The sequence below is a fragment of the Felis catus genome, chromosome C1, assembly GCF_018350175.1.
Source record: "Felis catus isolate Fca126 chromosome C1, F.catus_Fca126_mat1.0, whole genome shotgun sequence".
In the NCBI taxonomy this organism is placed as follows: domain Eukaryota; kingdom Metazoa; phylum Chordata; class Mammalia; order Carnivora; family Felidae; genus Felis; species Felis catus.
Window position 1 is genome coordinate 73,545,074 of NC_058375.1, and position 22,298 is coordinate 73,567,371.

The window sequence follows — 22,298 nt, forward strand, 5'->3', positions numbered from 1 at the left end:
GTGAGCTGTTTCCTTGGCTGATGCTGCGTTAAGAGCTACGTGGGTTCATTTATTACGGTCCTTTTGTCTGTCATTCAAGCATGTACATGATTCTTTTTCTTGTTTTTTTTTTTTTTTTTTTTTTTTTTTTTTAGCGTTTATTTATTTTTGAGAGACAGAGTGTGAGTGGGGGAGGAGCAGACAGAGAGGGAGACACAGAATCCAAAGCAGGCTCCAGGCTCTGATTTGTCAGCACGGAGCCTGACGTGGGGCTCGAACTCACGAACCATGAGATCATGATCTGAGCTGAAGTCGGATGCTTAACCAACAGAGCCACCCAGATGCCGCTCTTATGTTCTTCTTTCAGCCCCAAAGCAACCAAGCACAGTCAGTAAGCAGCTACCAAGGGTGGGGTGAGGGGAATGTCCTACCAATCATCTGTCTTAAGGATGCCATCTTGGCAAGAGTGTCCTGTCTGTGCCAGTCAGGGAGGAATAAAGGCAGACCATCGCATACATTAGATTTAGAAGCATTCTGAGGGAACTTAGGAGAGGGTGGATTCTTCTGGAGAACTTTGCCTCAAGCCCTGAATGCAGTCTCTCAAGAGCAGAACGTGGATATTTCCTCAGACAGCCGGAGCATTTTTGTGTTATCTTAGTAGTACATAAAAGCTATTTGCTGTAATAAAAATTACACCAGGCTTGGCATCTGAAGACTCAGGTTCTGAGATCTGGCTCTTTTACTTCCTAGCTACGGCCAAGTTGCCTCTTTCAGAGCAAAGTAATGAAGGGCAAATGAGAGGCGTTATGACAACACATTGTAAACTGTAAAGTTGTGCAAATATTAGTTAGTTTGTTATTGTTACCTAGCAATACGCAGGGATTGTCCTCGTCTAGGTTCTAGTTAAGTAGCCAGGGTCTGTGTAACCAAGTGCTTGGCAGTTTCCATTATAACTGAAGGGTGAAATTAGATGATAATACGGGTTTCATTTTGAAGACGTAGAAGAAACCACAGGTAAACCGCATACCGTTTTCCTGAACAGTTGCTTTGGGTGGTAACTACGAATTCCTTCTCGCCAGGGATTGGGTGAGGAGGATTGTGTTTAATACCAAGGATTGCATTTAACTCCCCCACACCCCACCTCAGCATTTTGTCTTGGGTGTTGCTGAAGGCTTGGCACCCTTAACAGCTCCTTCCCTTCCCAGCCATAGCTGCTGCTGCTTCGTCGTCGTCTTCTTTCTTTTTATTTCTTCTACCTTCTTCTTTTAAGTAGGCTCCACTCCCAGTGCAGAGCCCAATGCATGGCTCAAACTCACAACCCTGAGATCATGACCTGAGCTGAAATCAAGAGTCGCTGCTTCGCTGGCTGAGCCACCCAGGCATTCGTGTCATAGCTGCTCTGCTTCTTAAGCATCTCCCCTCCTCAGTGATCTTTCTCGCCCGTCTTCCAAACCTGATCCCACTGTAGCCTGGGCTCAGTGGCTGACCCTCTGCTTCAGTTCCAGTTCTTGCTCTCTGTCTCCTCCCTGGAACGCAGTGCTTCAGAGTCTCCCTTGCCTCCTACGGTCCTCTTCCCGCACATTCTCATCGCCCGAGAGGGGAGGTATGAGACTCGGGTTCCGCATTCCCGTCTGGGAGCAGTCTGCATTCTGTTGGAGGATGTATTTAGGTGTTTGGACTGAAGGGTCTTTTCATGCTCCTTAGCATTCACCGAAGTGCACTTTCTGATGGACAGATGTTCAGGGAGCACTTTTACGTGGCTGCTTTTCCACTCCTGTGACTCTTCCGTAGTTCACCGGGCAGTCTCTTGGAAGCTCCCATAATTGCACACTACATTATGTTGCGAACAAGGAGTCACTTCTTTCTGTTTGGGAGGACACCTCTGAGTCTCAGTCAGCCCTGAGAGCCTTTCCTATGCTGCCCTCCCTGCCAGGCCCTGCTACCCCATACACCATTTTCTTAATGGTATTTTTTTTTGCATATTCCCGGGACATATTATCTTATGTCCACTTGTGCCTAAACTTTCAGATCTTTCCAGCAGTCCACCTTGACCTCAAGGATAACTTTCTTTTTTTTTTTTTTAATGTTTATTCATTATTTTTGAGAGCGCACAAGTAGGGGAGGGGCAGAGAGAGAGGGGGACAGATAATCAGAAGCGGGCTCTTGCCTCACAGCAGTGAGCCTGATGTGGGGCTCGAACTCATGAACTGTGAGATCATGACCTGAGCCGAAGGGACACTCAACCAATTGAACCACCCAGGTGCCCCAAGGATCACTTTCTTACATGCTGGCTACATCAACTGTCTGGCCTTGCCTCCGTTTTGATACCTTTGATCTCTGCTGAGGTTTGGGGTGAATGGTCCCCATCTCAGGGCTCACATCACCGGTCCCAAAGATCCCCTCCCTCCCAGCTCCGGGACTTATCTGCGTATCCTGTCTCCAGTCCCCACAGTTGGAGCTGGGAAGAAAGAGCTTCTGGGCAAGATGCCACCAGCAAGCCTGTCTCCCTAAGAACAGACCTCTTTTCTCACTGGTGGAAACCTACCCCTTCTCTCACAGCTGTGTGAAAAGAAGCCAAATGCCCATTCTTAATGTGTAACAACTGAGGCTCACATGCAAACTGCTGTTATCTCAGCAGGAGAGCAATTTGCAACCATTTAAACTCCTTTCACTCTTCCTTTCTCCTCCGTGCATGGTTATACACACACCAGTCCATATTTATTAGTGCAGATGGTGAGAAACTCGTCATTGAAAGGGCTTAGAGCACAGAAGGAAATGGATTTTTGGCCTCACTCTGGCCTTATAAACAAGAAGGCTTGAATGATTTTTAGGTTCCTGATTCTTGCCTCAGAAGAGCACAGTTTGCTTCTCTCCAAACACAAGAGGTTGTAAATTGGTAATTCATCTCAGCCAAAGGCCACATGATGAGCAATTGTAGAAGTGTTTTTTTCCTTGTTGTGCAAAGAAGGAACCCGACATCTGAGTGTGGGTTCCAGCTGGTGTTTTCCTTTCACCATTTGCAGCCCAAAGGCACGGTCTTGGCCAGGCCTGGGCTCGCAGTGCAGTACGACTCTCGCCTTTTACCTGCAGCACCATTGCCACCATGGCCATCCCAAGGGGAAGTCAGCTCAGCATTTCCACGTGACGTCTTCTTCTTCTTCTTCTTCTTCTTGCAGCTAAAAAATAAATCAGTTCTAATAAAAACATTTATACTATATTCTTTATTGTCAGCTAATCCTGCCTGAACTCATTAAATGGCAGTGTGTGGGTTATTTGCTGTCAGTGAAATTATCAAAGGCATTTTTCAGCTGGGGCACCGGGAAAACATATGCTTCAATGCCAACTAAAACAATAATGAGGAAATGTTATGATCAGTCTTGACCAGATGACCCTGCCCATTTTAGATTAGTTCTTAATTTCAGCACAAGGGTCATCCTGTGAATTCTTACAATAAGTCACTGCTCACCACTCACATGAAAAAGATGTGACTTATTAGAAAACTCACTGTACTCATTGCAGTTAATGAGATGTGGAAAGCTTTGTAATTTGATTTGCTGGGCCATATGCTGTAAAGGGATACTGCTGATTTCATTCCTCCGTATTTAATTTAAGCAGTATGCAATACCTTCTTCATATGGCTACTTATATAATAAAAATTAACTTGGGGTATAAAAAATACACCATTGTGGGGTTTATTACTTGGTGTGGTTCAGTTTCAAGTGTTTTTCATGGAAACATCTGTAAGTAATGTGTGTGGGTCTAATTTTAAATCCCGCCAAATATTTTCCATTTAACATTTGGTTTAACTGACAAGCCCGCAGAGGTGGTTTTCAGAGTTGTTGGTAACAGATACGTACAGTATTCCCAAGGCTATAGCCTTCTTTTTTTTTTTTTTAATGGCAGACAGATAACAGTAATCCAAAACTCGGTTTTTGAACTTTTTAGCATTTCAGTGGATACAAACGGCAGTTGAGAATGTAGGCACTTCTAACTCTTAAAGACCAAGCTGCGGTTTAATCTAGTATCCCCTAAAATTACCTTGTTTATGACTTTTGTTTCAACATCTGCGGCCAAGGATTCGGGTGGCAGATTCTCTGGAAGGCTGACTGTGGGAAAGAGACCCTTCAGGACAGGGGCTTGCCTCCCCTCTGAAGAGAGGGGGAGGGAGGAGGACTAACAGTCTGAGACATGGGCCAATGCCCAGGGAGGTCCGATCCTCCAGAGAGGTTCTAGAACCCCATTCTATTTTTCTACGGTTGAAAAAAATACATATTTTTTCAAATATACAAATATACAAATATAAATATATGTGTATATATCCTTGCTCAATTCTTAGGGGGCACCCAGGCCCCCTGGACTATCCAAGGGTCTGGTCAGCAGCTGGTCAGTAATACAACCACCAAACGAGGAGGTGAGGTTGCCGGATAAAATAGAGAACCCCGAGTTGAATCTGAACTTCAGATACAACAAATATTTTTTTTAGTATAACGACGAGCCGCAGCGTGCCACACTTTTGCTTGCTCAGTCGGGCACCCCTACCACCGGCCGGGTGACTGCGTGTCGTTCCAGGCCAGGAAGGCTTATCCGGGTTGTGTGATGACGGCGGCCGGGCAGGAGCCACAAGCGCCCCCACCCCTCCGGGCTGGGGGTCGGCGCCGCGCTCCGCTTGGAAACGCGCCCGATCGCACCGGGGCGTCGCGGCACCGCCAGCTCAGCACCGGGCCGGGCACGAGGCGGGGACCCCCAGAAACATACCGAAACCGTCTCCATGGCTGCCTCTGAAATAAAGCGGTGTGTGTGGGAAGAGAAACTCGAGGGGGAAGTTCAGCAACCAACGCAGAGGTGTGGAGTGAAACCTCGGGGGGGGGGGGGGGACTGCCGGTTTTGCTTCGAGGGAATGGAGTTGTGCAACTCGCGTTGCGAAATTTCACCCGGTTGATTCTGTGAGAACTGAAGTTTGCTTTAATTGTCAATTAAAGCGAAGGGGGCCCGGGGGCGCGGGGATCCGCAGGAGTGGGAACCAGCGCGGGTCCGATGACGGGGCCGGCCGCTGGGGGTCAGGATGCGCTTGCCGAGCGTCCCTGCCGCGGGCCGGACTTTCCCGAGACACCGAGGCCCCGCCTGAGAAGTTGATGCAAGGCGCGCCTTAGGTGTCCCCGCAGCCGCCCGGCCTCCCCGGGGTCCCCCCCCCCGCGCCCCGAGAGCCCCTTATTTGCGAGGCCCATCTAGGCCCGCGCGCGCGTCAGGTACTAAATTGCCTTTATGAGAGCCGAGCAGGCTTGCCGATGACAACGCTCTGATAACAAAAGAAGTGTGGCCTTGTCGAAGATTTTATGTAAAAGGAAATGGTTCATTTGAATTCAGAAGGAATATTAAAACAGGCCGGGAAGATCCAAGCCTTGGATTTTCTGCCTTGTGACTCGCTTCTTAGAACTCGTTTAAGCAAAAAGAGAGGCGGGGGGGGGGGGGGGGGGGGAGGAAAAGGAAACACTACCCAAAATATCCAACCACGGTTTAATTTTTGTTTGCCGCTTCTGTTTTCTTCAGATCAAGGTTGCCTTCTTGTTAACCCTGGACTGCAGCGGCAGAAAATTAGATTGCCTTCGCTGAGGGATTAACCAGATAGAAGAGTTAGGGAATGTGGAAGCCTTGAGAGACTGGAAATCAGCGAGTTTGAAATGTTTGAAAGAAAAAAAAAATCTTCAGTGGCTTAAGAGCTTCACTAAGACACTTTTATTTTATTTATTTATTAATTTTTTTTTTTTTTTTTTTTTTTTTTTTTTTTTTTTACGTTTCTTTATTTTTGAGGCAGAGAGAGACAGAGCATGAACGGGGGAGGGGCAGAGAGAGAGGGAGACACAGAATCTGAAACAGGCTCCAGGCTCTGAGCGGTCAGCACAGAGCCCAACACGGGCTCGAACTCATGGACAGCAAGATCATGACCTGAGCCAAAGTCGGCCGCTTAACCGACTGAGCCACCCAGGCACCCCACTAAGACACTTTTTAAAAAGAACCCAAATTGCCCTTATTTAAGAGCATTGGAGATCCAGATACGAGTCCTGTTACTTTGGGCAAGAAGTCCACTTACTCATTCTGTCTTTTCTCCCCGTTTTTATTTAAAAAAAAAAATTTTTTTTAGTGTTTTTATTTTTGAGAGAGAGAGAGAGGGACACACAGGATCTGAAGCTGTCAGCACAGAGCCTGACAGGGGGCTTGAACTCAGGAGTGGAGAGATCACAACCTGAGCTGAAGTTGATTGCTTAACCGACTGAGCCACCCAGGTGCCCCTCCCCCCCCCCTTTCTGTGTGTCTTTGATGCTTAACGGAAATGCTGGGATTCCCAGTCAATCACCAACCAGGAGTCTCATGCCAACTGTATGATTTGTTTTGCAGACTGATTTTTTTGTTGAAGCCTCGCGTGTCTGTTCCTTTTGGTGATGGTACGTGGAAGAAAGAATGGGTGCCTTTCTCAGGACCTGAATAAGAGGGAAATGTGTCACATCTTTCCACTGGGCCCAAGTGTTTTTCTGTGGCAGGGCGGCTTGGTCTGGGAGTGATGTTAAAGGACTCTCTCACAAACTGCTAACTTGGCTTAGAGACGCTCTATTCTGAACACTCATTCATTCACTTATCCAACCAGCATTTATTAAGCACTCAGTGTATGTGTGGTGCAGTGCTAGGTGTGAGGGATACGGAGTCTACTTGCACAGAGTCATGATCTCATCTTCCAGGAGCTTGGGGTCTGGTGGCGAACCAGACGATGTGAAGAGAGACCGAGGTTATTCTACTGTGTTGGAAAAGTCAACCTGCTTGTCCTCTCTGCTGTCTAAAAGATGAGAAAAACCCAGGCTGGTCCGTATGGTTTCATAAGCAAGTGGTGTATCAGCAATAACAACAAAGTTCAGTTTAATTTCACAGTGGCAGGTGTCCGTCCTTGCTGGCCGACCCCTGCCTTTTGTAGGGGTCCTTTTTCCTCCTCCAGTGACCCAAGTGCCCTTCGAAGCCACACCCCCTGCCTGCAAACCAGTAGGATAAAATGGGGATGGGGGCAGTGAGCAGGCTGACACCCATACTGTCTGACTTTCTAACCAGCTGTTGAATGGCTTGACACGGCATTACTGTGAGAATGGGGAACCATTCTTTTCTTTCTGGAAGGAGAAGCCAGAAGTTTATTTAATCTTTTCTAGGCAACTTATTTTATTGCATTTTTAATTTCCTCTCTTGCATTAACATGACCCTTTTCACTGGCTTCCCACGCCTGGTGCTTAATTACTTATCATTAGCAATGTACACGGGGGCCTTGCTGCATATTTATAAATGTGATCATTAGTACATGGAAAGACAAAGGCTTCTTTAAGACTGTCATTAGTTATTCTGTTTTCATGGAAATGTTCATTAGGAGAAACTACCCACCTGGTTAAATAATTATAATTAAGAATTGGTAATCTCCTTTGCATTTTTAACTTGATCTTCCGTCTGTTTGTATAAAGCTAAACAAGCCTTATTTGGCCAGTATTCTATCTTTCATTTTCACGAGAATCGTCGACAAACGCAGACTCTTTGTCTTTAACCTATAGGTGGTGACGGAGGTGCACGATGGATACAATTTTTGTAACACAGCAGTTGCCTCCAAACCCATTAACCAGCCATGAACGGAGTGGAGCATCTCTGGTCCATTTTATTTTCTGGACTTCTGTCGGTGGTGCAAACTGAACTGCAGGCTTGTAACCAAACTTTGCAAAGGGTCTCCTTCGGCTCCTCAACCGCAGAGACGCCAGGCTGCGTGGCCACTGGCCACACCTTTCCTCGGGGCGTGCCAGCCAAGGCAAGTGGCGGTTGGATGGCGTGCGTGGTCCCGTGTCCGCCTCTAACTCTTTATATGTTGTTGACTAGGGGTAACCGCAGCAGTGCTGTGGCCGTGGCCCCGCCGACGCACAGGAGAAGAGAATCCACGAGAAGTCTTCGAATGGCTAGCAAGTGGCCCTGAGGCCCATACATGGCTACGTGTCAGCTGAGCTGAGACAAACGAGGTGACAGAAACACAAGGGAAGGAAGGAAGCACGGTTATGCAGCTGCCCACTCCCCTCTGCCCAGACTGGTCCTCGGCGAGCCGCCACCCTGGACTGATGAGAATATGCCAGTGATAAACCACAACTGTGGGAAACACTGGGTGGGGGCATAAATATCATCTGTAAACAATTAGGCAGCCACTGCTCATTCAGTGCCGTTTTGAGAAGCTAAGGAAGTCTGCAATCAGTTATATCTCCAATTACCATAAAAATATATTAGCCATTCATTCATTTATTAATGATTCATCAGTTAACCACACATAATGAGCAAATAATTAGCAGTGCTGTACGGTTGCCAAAATTGAAGAAGTGTTGGCATTTTAAAGATGAAAGGTTGCATTTATGCAAAAGTCTGGCGATGATAAAGTTAATATGGAAGATAATTATAAAAGTGGCTGTCCTATATTACAGACTGAGGTACCACAAAACTTGCCTAATTGAACCGAAATGAATATTCTTCCAAAGTCTGCGTGTTGCCACACACAAACTGCTGAATTTCTCCCGAAGATCTCCCTTCAGTAAGGTGCACTGCACAATACAAGTTAATAAAATGCCAGACAGCTAGACTGTGTTCTTTGTTTGCTTGGTTCAGGGCCTCGTGGAAAACAATAAATTGCATTCATGTCAGCTGAGGCCCATCCCTTTGCTAATTACCGTTTGGTGCTGAAATGACTTCTGTGAAATTGGGAGCATGAGGAAACATACAGCCATACAAGGGAGGCTTTTCAGAGTTTTGCAGTAAATGTGAGATAGGCCTCAGGCACACAGATGTTAAAACAGTGAATTCCCCCACAGATTACACTAATGGAAACCCTGTCAGGGTAAGTCAAATCCGGGTCTGTGGTCAAAATCTAATTAAGGTTTCCGTACTTAAAAAGAATATGAATGCCTGGGGGTGGCGATGAATGTATAAGAAACTCACTTGTTTGTAAAACTGTTAGCATGAATAGTAAGTACCGTGGGGCTGTTACCTGCGATGTAACACCTGCTTTCCGAGTCGCTCTCTGCCTTGCCGCCTGTATCGGGGCGGGTTATTCCAGAGGTCAGCAAACTCGGCTCAGGCCACCGTGGCCTCCCGTCCTCTGTGCCCGGTACCAGGCATGATTTGAGGTCACGGATGAAAATGGATCCTCAGAAGTCTCTCTGGAATCCCAGAGGATGCTTTGCTTTGCCACATGAAAACCACCCCAGATGATTCTGCCCAACTGCCTGGCGCCACTGAGGAAATAGTTGTTGCTGAGGGTGTGGGGCCGGCCAAATCTCCCCTCGTGGGGAAACAAAGGGTCGTCTGCTCCGAGGCGCGCCCTTCAGCCTGCCGGGACTACCTCCCCGAACAGCTGCGGCGTGCAGGCGGGGCCCTGCTTCTAATAGAGGAAATGAATTTATAATGCTACAGCCTCTTCATTTTCACCACGCACAAATTTCCCCTTAAATACTTAAAAACAACACCCAGGGCTGGATATACCTTAAATTTCGAATAAATGAAATCTTAATCCAGTCTGTTGCTGAGTCTGAGTTGTTATTAAAGAAATAAATTTGAAACAGCAAGTGGTTTGAGAATTTTTGAATTTAATTATTTAAATCTACTTAGGGTAACTCTCACGCGCTATTTCAGTTTCCCATTGAGAACATGAATTCTGGGAAAGGTATCCCACGCAGGGCCCTGGAAATATTAACTTTCATGTACAACTGTGGGCTCAGCCGTAGACAGCCAAGGCCACCCCCTCCCCCAAAAAGCAGAAGAAAGAAACTGTGAGATTTTTTATTTTTTATTTTTTCCCTCCCGATGTAAATTTCAGCCAAGTGATACAGGATATGTTTTTTAAAGAATGAGGAAAGCAAGTTCTCTTCTTTGGACTTCTCTGGCCCTCTTCAGATACACTGTCTACGTGTAAACGCTTTGAAGGTCTTTAGAGAGCAGTAGGTTTATACAGTCATTCACTGAGAAAGTCAGGGGGCAAAAGGAGAACAGAGATGATAACCTGAATAATTGAAAATAGCCAGTAACTTATGTAGGGTGTATCTTGGCCTAGCGAGAGCGTCTGGGGCCGGAATTTCGACATTTGCGAAAATGGGTCTTCTGCGGGAATGTCCCAAGGGCAATAGCCCCAGGCTTGGGGAGGGCCACCTGGACCTTTTGGTGTCACTTTGCTCCTCCCTTGGAGAGATTCTGCTTCATGACTAGCCCCGGTGGCACCGTTGCCTTAGTTCTGAGAGCAAAGGGCTCCCTTCCTTCCTGATTTTAGCAGTCCGGCTCTTTAATGGCGTCCACACTGGCATGTGGCAGGGGGAAAGTGCAACATTCGGGCACGAACTTGTCACTTCATCTTTTTCGCCATTTCACCAGGATTTTGGTATGGCACACGTAGGTTTTGGACCCTGGGAGATGGGGTTTAGCTACCGGACACCTTGTGAAGAATCTTGCTGGGGATTCAGACCTGAGCGAGACAGAAGCCAGGTGTCCAAATCATTCCTAGTCTCTGCTGACCATCGGAGAGTAGTCGGGACCTCGTGATTCATCACAACTGCCAAGTGGAACTTTCCCACACCCAACCCGGACTAACAAGAGGATATTGACTTGGAGTGATTTCTAGATTCAGAATTCTATTTTTCCGCTCGGTATAAAAATCTTCACAGAAGCCAACATCTTTAAGGAAAAAGCAAATCTTAGTGTGGGGCCCAGCCTCGACCTCTTCCCCAGTAAATGCAAAGGGCTACAGAAATGGCATATTTGGCAACAGTCGGCGGGTGAATGTTTTACAGTGTGGCAGAGCTGAAGAGCACGAGGTGAAGCGGGTTCCACAGGAAGTGAGGTCCAGTGGCTAACAATGGCTCCGAGGTCAAAAGTCTCTGGGTTTATGTTTTTAATAACAGTAGCACAGACTTGTAGCTAATTTGTGGTATTTACTTTTTTAAAAAATCTGCATGCATTTATGCAATGACTCTCTTTTTTCCAGGTGCAGTGCTGGGCCCTAGGACTTCAGAGAGGCAACGTCAGGGTTCCTGCTCTTGGGAGACTCTCATTTCTGCTTGGGAAGCAGGCGCTCAAACTTCACGAAGCCAGATTTCTGCATCATTACAATGCCTGGCATGCAGGAGGCCAATAAATGTTTGTTGAATGAATGGATCTGTTAAAAGGGGAGTTGTCGTGTTTCCTGTCTTTCTAAGGAGTTACTGCGTGAGTTACAGAGTTAACATTTATAATTCATTTTATGCCCCTACATGCTCTATAAGTACAAATTATTAAATATCATCATAGTGAACTAGGGTCCTAAACAGCCAATTACATTTTCTTATGAAGTTGGTGACATTTAGATCCTTTGTTGGGCAGATGGTGTCATATTGCACCTGTTGGAAAAGTAGGCATTTTGGGAAGGGACGTTAATTTAGAACTATTTATAATATAGGAAAACACTGGGCCCCTTAATAAGTGTATTGGTATTGTTTTCCGAGGAAGTAACACAGCTGACCTAGCTCTAAACTATTATTGTTATTTTGTTTCTACCACACTAATTCTTTGTATCGGAGCTTGAGAAATTAAAAGACCATCATTTCTTAAAGCACTAGTCCACATTTCTTCTTCATTTCTGGTATTCTCTTTTCCTCTCTGGATTGACTTTTATTTCTTATTATTAAAAAAATTTTTTTTAATGTTTACTTATTTTTGAGAGAGAGAGAGAGAGAGAGAGCGAGAGACCGAGTGCAAGCAGGGGAGGGGCAGAGAGAGAGGGAGACAGAATCAAAAGCAGGCTCCAGGCTCTGAGCTGTCAGCACAGAGCCTGGCGTGGGGCTTGAACCCACAAACCGTGAGATCATGACCTGAGCCAGAGTTGGATGCTTAACCGACTGAGCCACTCAGGCCCCCCTGGATTGGCTTTTAATCCCAATTTGTCCTCAGCTTTCTGTCTCCTTGGCATGTTTCTCTTCTTTGTGTCTGTCTCTCCTCGTCCTTCTCTCTTCCCTGTCTCCATCCTCCTCCCTTTCCCTCTCCTGCCAAGATGTGTCATTCCTCAGGGACACGCCTCACACCGCTTCTGAGCCCAACTGTACCATGGTCCCTTGAGGTCTCAGAGCAGCTGTTTCTGCCTGGATTTTTAAGCTTCCCTGACCCACTCTTCTCCCAGCCAGCTTCTGGGCAGGAAGCCCTGTAGCAGCCCCGGTGACTTCCTCACTGCCCTGCAAATGCCCTGTCTGCTTCCCGGGCCTTTGCTCTTGTGAATATGTTACCTGGAAGTTGTCCCCTCCTGTCGCATCTTTCTAAATTCCACGTATCTGTTGACCATGTCCTCTTTGAAACTGTTCTTTGTTGCCCTGATCTTCACCCCTCTTCTAAGCTCCCACTGACCACAGTTTAGCAACTCCTTCTGCTCTAGTCCATACTTTAGTCTTAGCTTTCCCATACAAACCCTAAGCTTTTTATAGCTACAAAAAAGACACAGCGCTTATCATGTGCCAGGTTGTGTCTTAAGGTGCATTACATTATTATCTCATTTCATCTTCGTGACAACCCTACGAGGTGGTCATTATAGATCATTATAGATCATTACAGAGCTACTTTATAGATCAGGAAACTAAGGTGCAGAGGCCATGACTGACTTACGGTCACATAGTTAATAAGAAGTGGAACTGGGTTCTGAGTAGTCACTATGCTGTAGCCCCCAGGTCCCCCTCAGGAGTGAAGGGTTTACTCTTCCAGCTGCTAGGAGAGCTGTTGCCTGATAGCCCTCAGCTGTCAGCCCTCTCTGCTAATTGCCTCTGCTTCAGTGACGCTCTTCACCCAAGTCATGCCCCTTTGCTGGGCATCCTGTATCCAAAGATTGGTTTTCAGGAGGGACAAAGATCTTTCTACCTCACCACAGCTTGGGACAACTTCTATGCACAAACCAGCTTCAGAGGTCTCTGTCAGGTTGGCTGAGGCCTTTGTTGTGACTACACTGTAGCCCAACTTCTCCCTTGGCCAAACCCTCTTTCTTTCCTTTTGCTTTTCCCTCTACAAATGGTGATTTCCTAGAGCAGATACTAATAAGTATCCTGTACATAAATCTCTGATTCAAAGTCTAATTCTCAGAGAGCCCAACGTAAACAGTTTGTATCAGGAGTGGTCTGAGAAAGGAGATCTAAGATGGGATTCTGGAACTTGGTCACCTGATAGCCACTGGTAATGAGGACCCCCATCTCTAGGAGTAGGAGGAGCAGTGATAGATCCTGGCACAAGGTAGCAGTGGTGACCTTGGATGGGATGCTGGTGGAAGGGAAAGCACTAGTGGGTGAATCTATTGGGCATTTGACAAATATGGGGAACTAGCAATTATAAGAACAGTGGCACTGAATGGCTATATTGCTGGGGGCAATTAATGCTTTGGAAAAGGAGAGTAATTAGCTAGCAATTAAAGGCTCAGTGTGAAAACCACAAAGCTTCACGGATTGGATATAAAGTGAGCCTCAACTCTTGTAGTTAGTGGGCAGAAAAAGTTGAAGGTCAGGGCTAGAACTTAATCATAAGATGAGCAGAGTTCCAGGAAAGGTTGCATGTTCAACCTAGGTAGGTGTACCATGCCAGGCCAGGGTTCTGATAGGGAAAGAGCAGGACCTTGAGATAAGAGATAGCGACATCTGAGTTAATGCATTTGAACATCTGGAGGCCCCAGATTCCCCTAAATCCTCTGAACCCAAGAAGTAGCCCACTTCTCTTTGTTAAAGACTAGCACTACCCTCTTCTCTTGCTTGAAGGAGAAGCGGAGGCCTCAGTCTTGCAAGACAAATGCGTCCCCTTCCCTTTAAGATCTGTCCCCACATCCCCTCTCTTGGCAGCCAGACCAATACATAGGATTAAATCCCAACATGGCCCTGCTGGGGAAAGTGCTGGTTCTTCTAGGGAAGGAGACATACTATGACTTGAAGGAATTGCAGGATCTAGCCAACAGGTATTGGCAGGGTCTGGAACATTATTTGAGGGACTAGGTTCTGGGAATATTGGATCTAGGTGGGTGGAATATAAAATTATAAAAGGGAGAATTTACTGATATGGGTCACTCATCTGGGATACAGGATGTCTGGTAAGGATCCTAGCATGCTGCTAATATTCTGCTAGGATGGCTCCCAGAAACTTGGAGAAAGTAGTGGTCCACATAAAATGAAGAAGAAATGAATCACCATGATAGTTGGTGACAGAAATGATGAAAAGTTTCAAAGAAATGGGCATGACAGAGTGGGGATATCACATAAGGTCAGAAATCCCACCAAATGACCAAGTTCAGTAGGAGGGTCCAGAGAATAGACTGTACACATTATGAAATGCAGCTTCTGGTATGCTTTGGGATTCTGCCTGTTGGTCATCAAATGGTTATGAGACTAGAGTTGTCCATCATAAACGTTTTTTTTGGTCAGACTCAACAAGTCATAATGTTAAGGGGGTAAGCCCAGAAGTAGTCCATTGAAAAATGAAAGGGGTACACTTGGGATTGGACATAAGCAGGGCCAGAGGGCACAAGTAGATGGTGTGACCATGTGGCCCAGACCCCATGTCATCATTCACCACCGCTGCACTGCCTCTCCCTCACTGCACACCTGTGGCTGCGTGGAGGTCTCTTATGACCAGTTGATGGAGAATATAAAGGGTCCAGTTTGGTTCATTGATGTGTGGACTTGGTCAGTGCTACAAATCAAAAGTGGATTGCTATGCACCGAGTCCTACTCAAGGGTCACCGATCAGGAGAGATCCTCCCTATGACCATAGCTTCAAATGATGTACCTGCTCATCCACTTTGTGGGAAAGGAGAATATACACAAACTCATGGGCAATGGCAAATGTCTTGGCTAAATGGTCAGGAGCCAGAAGAAAGAAGATTGGAAGACAAGGAGATCTAGGGAAGAGGCATTCTTGTGGGCATGGGCATGAAGTAGAAAGATCTTGGTATCACAGGTATAACATCCACCAGAGAGCATCCAACACAGAAGAGGCATTAAACAAACAAGAATATAGATGGACTAGGCTAGTTCACATCAGCTAGCCACTGCCATCCATCACCACAATGCTAGCACAGTGGGTGCACGGATGCAATGGCCATGGTGGATGTTGGAGGCTAGACATGGGTCCACAGCCTGGCTCCCACTCACCAAACTAATATAGCTATTGCTGCTACCAAATGTCTGATCTGTCAACCAACAGGGAATAATTCCGAATATGGCATTATCCTTTGAGATCACCAATCATCCACTTGGTTGCAAGTTAGCTACAGCGTTAAGAGGGGCAGAAATCCATTTTAACTTGAAAAAATTATATTCTGGGGTTTGCCTTTTCTGTCTGCAGAGCCTCAGCTTGTACCACTGGAAGTGAGAGCTTGGACTATTTGATAGATCAACAGGTGTCCTGCATTGCATCATGTCACACATGGGACCCACTTTATGGCAAGGGAGGTGCACCCGAGGGGACACGGCAATGGGATACACTCATCCTATCTCATATAGCACTACCTAGATAAAGCCGTCTGCTGGAGTGATGGAATGGCCTGTTGAAGGCAACACTGTAGCATAGGTTTGGGGAGGATATCTATGAGGATCAGGAACTATCCTCTAGGAGGCAGTGTACTTTCTAAATCAACAACCATTATAAGGAGCCGTGCCCCAGTAGGAAGGACACATGGGTCCAGGATCCAAGGGGTGAAAGTAGGTGTGGCTCTGCTTATCGCTACTCCCAGCGACCCCCTTGAAGTCTTGGTACTTCCCTTCCCCATAGCTCTTGGCTCTGCAGGCTTCGAGGTCTTGATTTCCAAAAGCAGGAAGCTTCCATCTGAGGACATAGCAAAAGTCCCACTGGACTCTAAATTCTGGCTCCTGGTAGGACACTTTGCACTCCCTGTGCTAGGAGACCATCATCTTAGCGGCAGGATTTGACCCTGACAGAGAAGAGGTAGGGCTGCTCTTCTACATCAGGGCGGGCAGGGGAGGGGACCTATGTTTACCACCCAGGTGAACCACGTAGGCATCTTTAGGTATTCTCTTACCCAGTTTTGGTAGTAAATGGAAAATATGGCAACCATGGCCTGTGAGGAGGCTCAGGGGCTCAGATCCTTCAAGGATGAAGGTCTGGGACATTCCATGAGGTAAGTCACCCCGACCAGAAGAGGAGCTAGCTGAGGATGAAGGGAGTCGAAAACGGTCATTAAAGGAGGGGGATAATGGTATCAACCAACTACTGATAGAGTTTGCCCCAGAGAGAGCCATCTGGGCCGTGTCTGCAGGGCTGGGGCTGGAAGGGATAGACACTGCTGCTCTTATGGGCTCAGCTTCTTTGTCTGATCATTTGGCTCAAAGTTAGTGCTTCCATTTCTGATATAGCAGGTCAGACTTCTGGATGGCATTTATCATCTCTCCATAGCCATTTCCTATTATTTGGAGCCTATTATTCATCCATTGAACATTTATTACACTCCTACCATGTCTTAGGCTTTGTTCTTGGTACAGAGAATAAGAAAATGAATAAGACATGGCTCTCGCCCTTGAGAAAATCACAGTCAAATGGAGGAAAAAGATACTTAACGATTATAAACACTGTGGTAAATGGAGTGGTAGAAGGGAGTATAGAGGAAGGATGCCTTATCCCACCTAGTGGTCAGAGAGGAAAGACGGTAATGCAGTTTCCAGGAGGGGTTGATGCCTGAGATTAGTCTTATCCAATAAGAAAGGGAGACCAGGGTGCTGTGGAAGAATCTTCCAGGCAGATCAATGGTGCAGGTGCAGGGGAAGCAGGGGTCAAAAAATGAAGCCTCTTATAGTCTATGTTGAGGAGTATCAAGTTTATCCTGTGGATGATGTGAAGCCCATTGACAGGTTTCAGTGGGGAATGGGGTTCTGATGTGTCTGTCTGTCTGTCTTTTGTCTTCAGTCTCCTGCTTGCAGCCACCTCTCATTCCACTGAAATGCAGCTGCTTGTGTATCTTTTGGCCACCATACATGACCCCTTACAAAAGCGTTTTACATCAACAGGAGGTCTCAGTTCTGGCACATACTAGTGAATCTGGTTGCTGCTAAGACAGCCTTGAGGTCACTATCTGTTGGTAGGGACGGTAGCATTGAAGTTGCTGATTCTTTTCAGCTTTTCTATATTGCAGAAAATTGCCTCATCCTGCCCAACCCTCCTCCCTCTAACTATTCGAAACAGCAGTACTCAAAGGCATGGCAGGGGAAGTCAGTGATTGATAATGGGTCAGAGTTCCAGAAGAACATTGGTTCTTCGAGATAGCCATCCAGAAGCTCCTGTACGTTATTGATGCTTGGAAAGTCTACGTGGGTGCTGGCTACCAAGGTGTGACCTTGGTTCCAATGGTAGTACTACTTGGAACTTAACAAACACCTACAACACAGCAGGCTTTCACACTGGAGTCCTCACCATAACGCTACTGGGTAGTGGCTGTTTATTACTGCGCCCATTTGTCGAGTCAGTAAAACTCACTGATGATCTTTCTGAAGACAGAGAATCCACATGAGATTACCACCCAGTTCTAATCACAAAACCTAAGATTTCAGCATCCCAAGGGAGCATACAGAAGGCAATGAACTTTAATGATCAGACAATATTATATGCAGTGATGAACTGATAGGTAAAGAAGGGAAGATGTCAAGGAGGACCATCACGTGGCAGGAAACAAGGAGACATGTGAACTACTTTGCCAAAAAGCTCCTGACCGAGGTTAACAGTCAACACTGAATTCCAGGTAGAACTCCATGTTCTATGTACATGAATTCAATATGAGGTAGAGGTCACCTTTGGCTTCTTCCTTGTTTCATTCGCTAATAATCATACAGAACACAAAATGATTGAATAATCAACAATGAGATTAAGAGCTAAAGCCAGTCTACCCAGCATGAAAACCCTGCTTGTTTGCAGAAGTGTGGTATTATTGAAAAATTATGTCACCAAAGATGTCCCACTTGGGCCAGCTGTTCCAAATTAGGGATCCATAGAAACCTCTAAAAACTGAGCCGTTTGTATCCTGGGTCAGCACTTGGTCTTTCCTCATTTCCCATGTAGTCTATGTAGATCTAATGCCAAACTTGTCTCCACATAGCCCGAGGTATCATCTATGTACTATGCACAGAGATTCAGGGCTGACTGGCTGTGATGGTCTGCGACTGAAAATCCGGTGTGAAATCACGAATCATAACTGAGAGATACAGGGTACCCTTTAGAAACCAGACAACAGTTTAATACAGCCAAGACTGTATGTAAGACGATGACAAGAAGTGAGTGCTACAATTGACGCTGTGGGACCATCCGTTTGTGAGTAGCTTTTTGTAAGCAAAATACCTAGTGTCATTGGAATGTGGGAGAAGCTTTAAAAAATGGGTTTCTTTTCAACCTATTGAAACTACTATTAAATTTAATTCAAATGTCGATCTGCGTCAAAATGGTCAGATTTCCAAATGGCTGGAGGAACTGGAGGTGAAAGTCCCTCTCTGTCCCCTCCTTCACACAATTGCTGCTCACTTCTCTGCAAAAGCCCCTTTCAGTCCCTAGTAAATTGGAAGCTTTAAGCCCAGAATAATTTCCATCCTGTTTCCATTAGAAGCTGGGTGGTTCCCACAGTGGTTCACTTGGTTGCCTTGCCCGGAAGGGACCAGAGTACAGACATCAGCTGCCATTGATTCCTGTTGAGCTGGGCTCAAAGACGAACCCAAAAGGGAAGTGCGTGCTGCTTGGTTCCCAAAAGATATCGGAATGAATAAAGCCCGCCTGCCTTCCTGGTGGAGAGAAGGACCGTTCAAACACAGTGATCACATTGGACACACATGGACTTTTAGTCCCCAAATCTGATGGGTCATTTTTATCCATTTTGAGTTATAGACAAAGAGGTAGAGATGTGGCAGTTCCAGACCCAGTTTTGTTATCAACTTTAGAACCTGGGTTTCCTTACCTGAAGCGTGGTGGGATGAGGTAATGATCTCTGAGTTTCCTTTCACCTTAACAATTTCATGAAAAAGAATCACATATGGCCACCCTGGGTGGCGATATTGCTACTGTATGTTTTCTTTAAACTGAGTCTCAAATCCATTCAATATGAAATAGATTAGTAATGGGAACCAGAAACTCTGAAGAGGCCACCCTCATATACTGGGAATTTACTGTCTTGCCCTGTGTATTTGTGTTCATTTCTGCCGACTTCTAGGTGGGGGTCGATTCTAGGGAAGTAACATTTCTATGAGTCCAAGTGGAGGGAGAAGTTTTCTCCCTCACCTCCCCTACCCAAACAATCCAGCTTAGTTCATCATCTTGTGTTGACATTACTTATGAGTGCTAATGAGCTCATAAATGCTAATTAATAACTCCATGTGCTTCTATTTACTGGCAAATATAGGGATCCAGGTGCAGTGTAGACCTGGCCCCAAACACAGTACATCTCTCCATCTCTGAGCCGAGAACATGGGTGGGAGGTCTCTTGTAGTACTGCCAAAGTGGGGGGCCTTACCCTCCTTTTAATACACACAGGAGCTATAATTAAACTCTTACAAAGCACCCTCTTCTGATTTGCCACTGAGAAGAGAAACCAGGTCAAATGCGGCAAGTGGCAGGGTTAGGCTGGATTTGCAGTCTGGTGTTGGGCGGGGGGTGCGGTAGGGGCGGGGGTGAGGGGGGAAGTTCAGGGGTGGGCAGGGAAACCTCCCCTGCCTGGCCTGGAGACGTTGTCACCTTGGCATGCACCTCAGAGAGGCAGGGTGGTGAGCTCTGCAAGGCTCAAGTTCAACGGGGCTTTGAGGAGCCTGGCACTCTTCTCCGACACCCGCTGGTGAGCTCTGTCAAGCCTGGAGCCCAGCCTGCCGGGAGTCCGGGCCCTCTAGAAGTGTGCTGCGTTGACACTGTTGTGCTTGTGCTTGTCTTTGGGACACCCTGAGCTCTCCTCAGCAAGCGGCATGAGGCGTGACCTTGGTTCCAATGGTAGTACTACTTGGAACTTAACAAACACCTACAACGCAGCAGGCTTTCACGCTGGAGTCCTCACTGTAATGCTACCGGGCAGTGACTGTTTATTACTGCGTCCATTTAAGCATTTGGTAAACTGAGGCAGCAGGGTTCTATAACTTGGCCAAGGTCGTACAGCTAGTAAGGTAGCAAAGCCGGGATCTGCATGTGGCTGCCACCCTGAATGACACCCGTCTCTAGCCCGCTGCCTTGGGTGCAGCTCCCAGTGCTACGGCAGACTCCGGCCCAGAGCGGCCCTACTCAGGTGGCTCTGTGGCCGCAGCCCTGCTCCCTGGGGGCCCTCCATCTTTTTCAGGACCTGTTTTCCTTCCAGCCTGGGGAGCTGGGGCTTGGATCCAATTCCTCTTCCCAGCTGCCATCACCTCTGAACCCCCAGCGTCCTTCCTGACTTGGAAATCAACTTTCCCCCATCGGCCCTCTCCATCCTTCTCCCCTGTCTCCTCTCAGGGCCCAAATCCATCCCTTAGAAGCACTGGCCTGGCCCTGTTTTTAAAGTCACTGCGAAATCAACTCAGGATTGCCCCCCCTCAGAGAGAGAGCTGGTTCCAGGGGAGCGGAGATGAAGGTGAACGCTCACATCCTGTGTTAGATCCAGGCTGGGGAGCAGCGCAAGCTATTGCTTTTGGATGAGCTTCCCAGGAGTAGAGGCACTTTCCTTTGTAAAGAAAGAGGAGCTTTATAAATGCTGTGCTCTTTTCAAAGAGGCTTTATGGGTGGCAAGGCCCAGCACCGCGCTCAGGATAAAGCTGGAGAGGCAGAGAGGGGGTTGCTAACTATCACTCCAGTGCAACGCGCTCTTTAAGGGTGGGGTGTGGGAGCCAGGAGGGGAGATTCCCCTCAGTCCCTGTCTCCCTGGGTGCAAGGAACGCAGGAGCCTGTGATGTGTCTGTTGCTTCTCTCTTGGGCAGCCCTACTCCCTCTGTCCAGCTCCTCGCCCTGCGTGGTGTTGGAGGGAGAAGGGGCCCAGGGCCGTGTCCGCCAGCCCCCAATGCCAGCAGCCGCACAGTCCTGGGATAATTGCTTATATCTGTCTCTTCTCTTTTCCAGACCTTGGAGAATGTTCCAGGAACAGACATTCCACAGTGTGATAACCTGCAAGGGCGGCCCTCCCATTTACATTTCAAACTCCAAGTCAGCTGTGTCAAAGTTTGAACCGGGACTGTGGAGGATAATGGGTCAAATGCAATTAGCAGCCCAGAGAGCTGCACGTTGCAGTCTGATTTACTTATTTATTTATTTTTTGCCCATCAGATTCCAAGAATCCTGGTGCTTAAAAGCAACTCAACAATCGCTCTATTGTACTGAAATAAAGCTCAGTTAATTCAGAACTCAATTGCACCACCAGGTGGGGCACACTCTGGCCCCAAACAGATGGGGTTGAAAACTCCCCCAAAATGCAGTCTTGTTAAACTAAAAACTTGATCCAGGAGTGGAACAAATAGGAAGCCATGAATGGAATGGAGTCAGGGCCACTCAAATTCTTTCTTCTCCTACTTCTTTTCCTTGCTTTAAAAAGAAAAATTCCCCATGCCACTTTCATCAGGGTTAGCCTCTACGCAGAGACGCAGCTATCCACCCTTTGTGGTTCCGTGTGTTACTTTAATTAGTCTGAAAATTAAAGTGCGACTCTGGGCCGATGGGAATGATTTTGAAAATGCATGTGCATCCCATGCAATCCTCTCATTTAATTAATAGCCTTATAAACTATATGGCTCACTTTAAGGCGGTCTCGAGGTATAACAAGTCCATTTAAATATCCACTTAATACTTAACGGGATGTGAGGGACACACTATAGCATACGGTCCCTTCTCAAGTTTCACTGTCTGAAATTTTTCAAAGCTGACCCAAGTCAACCCGAAAAATGTTTAACACCCTGGGCTTGAACACAAGAAACTCTGTGATGAACAGACATTCAATTACATTTTTTAAAAGTGAGAAGCATTTTTGTCAAATAGCGACTCTGGAAACTAATTGGCACCCTCGAAACTTGTGAGCGCAGGGCCAAATCTTGTGGGGAACTTTTACTACAGTAACACGACTCAAAAGAGAATGTGAATAAAAGGCATCTTTGTTTCCCAGTCAAATTAGCTGATTAAGAAATAAAACATCTTAACGTGTTTTTAAATGTAGAATTAATTATTTATATGAAAAAAATTAAATCCGGGTTGTGTGAATTCTGCTCTGTGTGTGAATTGAATGGGGCAGAAAGAGTGATCCTTGTGGATCCGTGTCTTAGGTTATTAAGCAAAAGCCAACTATTAAAGAGCTCCGG

The 22,298-nt window shown here is 46.6% G+C and overlaps 2 long non-coding RNA genes across 2 annotated transcripts; one reads left to right on the plus strand and one right to left on the minus strand.

The window, feature by feature from the left end:
• Positions 1-2,657: 2,657 nt before the first annotated feature.
• LOC123379678 lies at positions 2,658-4,836 on the minus strand. Its single transcript, XR_006584468.1, has 2 exons — positions 4,735-4,836; positions 2,658-3,155 (listed from the first exon to the last, which is right to left on the minus strand). It is a non-coding gene; the product is annotated as an uncharacterized LOC123379678 (long non-coding RNA).
• LOC111561766 lies at positions 4,697-11,185 on the plus strand. Its single transcript, XR_002744564.2, has 4 exons — positions 4,697-4,821; positions 6,373-6,419; positions 7,557-8,869; positions 11,006-11,185. It is a non-coding gene; the product is annotated as an uncharacterized LOC111561766 (long non-coding RNA).
• Positions 11,186-22,298: the final 11,113 nt, after the last annotated feature.